This window comes from Cebus imitator, unplaced genomic scaffold (assembly GCF_001604975.1).
Source record: "Cebus imitator isolate Cc_AM_T3 unplaced genomic scaffold, Cebus_imitator-1.0 Scaffold602, whole genome shotgun sequence".
Lineage (NCBI taxonomy): Eukaryota > Metazoa > Chordata > Mammalia > Primates > Cebidae > Cebus > Cebus imitator.
The window spans coordinates 636,554-639,955 of record NW_016107917.1 but is presented as its reverse complement, the minus strand read 5'-3'; positions in this window follow the sequence as shown (position 1 = coordinate 639,955).

Sequence of the window (3,402 nt, the reverse complement as noted above, 5' to 3'; positions counted from 1 at the left end):
TAGAAGAGAGCAGTTTCAGTGAAGTAGGGTCTATTTTTGCTTACTCTTGTTAACCCTAACACCTAGCAGAGCGCCTGGCTTGATACATACTTGTTGAGTAAATGAATGAATGGATTGGTGAACTGTAGGTCCTGGGAACAAGTTGGCCTTTTTCTCTGAAGCAAGAGGAAAATATGGGTGATAATATGCAGAAATATTAAGGTGAAAAAGAAAGAAGTTGAGGTCTATGATTTTACCCCTAAAATATGAAGTAAGCTCATCTAAGAATCTCTCACAGTTTCCAGTCTCAGTATGATGAAGTAAATTCTCAATAGATAATATCTGTAAGCTCTAGACAAAATACACATGCACGGACAGATACACACACACGCGCACACACACACAAATTTGAAGACTCCAGAGAGTGAACAAAAGCAGGCAGGTTTCAGAGGGCAATTGGAAGTTGGAAGAAGAGATCAGCATGGGGCGAGTTTCCCATTTTTTATGGCCTCAGCCTGAGGTCAGGCTGCAATCACCAGCCACATCACTGAAAGTCCATTAGGAAATCCTTATCTTTCTAGCCTGAAGAACCAGAGGACAGAGCCTGGGACAACCTCAGTCTCTGGAAAGTGAGGAAATAGCTAAGAAAGGAGAGATTCTGAGAAAAGGAGCCCTAAATTATCTGTATAAATTCTTCCCCAAGGAGTATTCTGAACCATGCATGCATAGGGCCATCTAAAACTAAAAGAATGGAACTGAGATTTGAACTGTCACTTGCCACAGGCAAGGCAAAGTACAGTTTGAATCTAAACAAGTTAATTGCCTGCTAAAAGAAATACACCTACCCTCTCAGAGAATATAACAGAATCAAGAATCACCACAACATAACATACGCAATGTCCAGGAACCCCTCTAAAATTACTCAATACCATCAGTCCTCCATATTCATGGGTTCTGCATCTGTGGATTCAAGCAACTACAGATCAAAAATATTCAAAAAACAGGCTGGGTGCAGTGGCTCACGCCTGTAATCCCAGCACTCTGGGAGGCTGAGGTGGGCAGATCACTTGATATCAGGAGTTTGTGACCAGCCTGGGCAACATGGAGAAAACCTGTTTCCACCAAAAACTACAAAAATTAGCAAGGCATAGTGGCACGTGCCTGTAGTCCCCAGCTACTCGGAAGGCTGAGGCAGGAGAATTGCTTGAACCTGGGAGGCAGAGGTTGCAGTGAGCTGAGATCGTGCCACTGTACTCCAACCTGGGTGACAGAGTGAGACTCCATCTCAAAAAAAATTCAAAAACAACAACAAAAATTGCAATACACCAACAAACACATAATAAAAATAAAGTATAAAAACTATATAGCATTTACATTGTATTGGGTATTATAAATAATCTAAAGATGATTTTAAATATGGGAGGAGGCCAGGCATGGTGGTTCATGTCTGTAATCCTAGCACTTTGGGAGGCTGAGGTGGGTGGACCACCTGAGGTCAGGAGGTCGAAACCAGCCTGGCCAACATGGTGAAACCCTGTCTTACTAAAAATACAAAAAAAAAATAGCCAGGTGTAGTGGCAAATGCCTGTAATCCCAGCTACTCGGGAGGCTGAGGCAGGAGAATTGTTTGAACCTGGGAGGCGGAGGTTGCAGTGAGCTGAGATCGTGCCATTGCACTCCAGCCTGGGCAACAAGAGTGAAACTCCATCTCAAATATATGTGTATGAGGAGGCTGGGTGTGATGGCTCACACCTGTGATCCCAGCACTTTGGATGGCCAAGGCAGGTGGATCACCTGAGGTCAGGAGAGTGTGAGACCAGCCTGGCCAACATGGTGAAAGCCCATCTCTACCAAAAATATATATGTATAAAATTAGTCAGGTGTGGTGGCACGCACCTGTAATCCCAGCTACTTAAGAGGCTGAGGCAGGAGGATCACTTGAACCTGGGAGGCGGAGGTTGCACTGAGCTGAGTTTGTGCCACTGCACTCCAGCCTAGGCAACAGAGCGAGACTACAGCTCAATAAATAAATTAAATAAATAAATAAATAAAATATATGAGAGGATATGTGTAGATCATATGCAAAAACTACACCATTTTATATAATGGACTTGAGTATCCTCAGATTTGGTATCCATAAGAGGGTTCCTGGAATCAATGCCCCATGAATACCAAGGGACAACTATATGTGAAGAATTAGGAAAATGTAACTCATTCTAAAGGAAAAAGACAATTCAAAGATGATATTGCTTAATGAGGAGAGAAAAATACCATGGTAACAAATGAAAAAAATAGGAAACTTCAGCAGAGAATTAGAAAATATAGAAAAGAACTAAATGGAAATTCCATAACTAAAAAAATACAATATCTGAAATTATAATTTAAGTGTATGGACTTAATAGCAGAATGAAACATAACAGAGGAATCAGTGAACTTGAAGATATCATAATAAAAATTATTCAATCTCGAAAGAGAAAGGATTGAAAAAAAAATGAACAGAGTTTCTCAGACAATATTAGAGGTCTAATATATGTGTGAAGGAGGCTAGGTGTGGTAGCTTACACATGTAATCCCAGCACTTTGGGAGGCCAAGGCAGGCAGATCACTTGAGGCCAGGCATTCAAGACCAGCCTGGCCAACATGGTAAAACCCCACCTCTACTAAAAATACAAAAAATTAGCCAGGCCTGGTGGTGCATACCTGTAATCCCAGGTACTCAGGTAGCTGAGGCACAAGAATCGCTTGAACCCAGGACACAATTACAGTGAACTGAGATTGCACCACTGCACTCCAGCCTGTGCAACAGAGTGAGACCCTATCTCAAATAAAATAAAATATGGGTGAAGGAGGAGAAAGAGAGTATAAGGCAGAAGCATTATTTGAAGAAATAATGGTTGAACACTTCCCAAATTTGGCAAAGGTATACATTTACAGATTCAAGCTCACTAAAGCTCAAACAGAATAAATATGAAGAAAACTGCACCTACTTGAATCATAGTTAAAACTGCTGAGAGAAAAAAAAAAAATGAAAATCTTGAAAGCAGCCAGAGAAGAACAACATTGCGTTCAGTGATTCAAATTACCATGGACTTCTCCTCAGGAACTATGGAGACTAGACAGCAGAGGGAAAACATATTTAAATTGGTGAGAAGGAAACAACTGTCAGTCCAGAATACTATATTCTGTAGAAACATCCTTTAAGAATCAAGGCAGGGCCAGGCGCAGTGGCTCACACCTGTAATTCCAGCACTTTGGGAGGCTGAGAAGGGCAGATCATCAGAGGTCCGGAGTTCAAAACCAGCCTGACCAATATGGAGGAACCCCGTCTCTACTAAAGATACAAAATTAGCCAGGCATGCCTGTAATCCCAGCTACTCAGGAGGCTGAGGCAGGAGAATCACTTGAACCCAGGAGGCAGAGGTT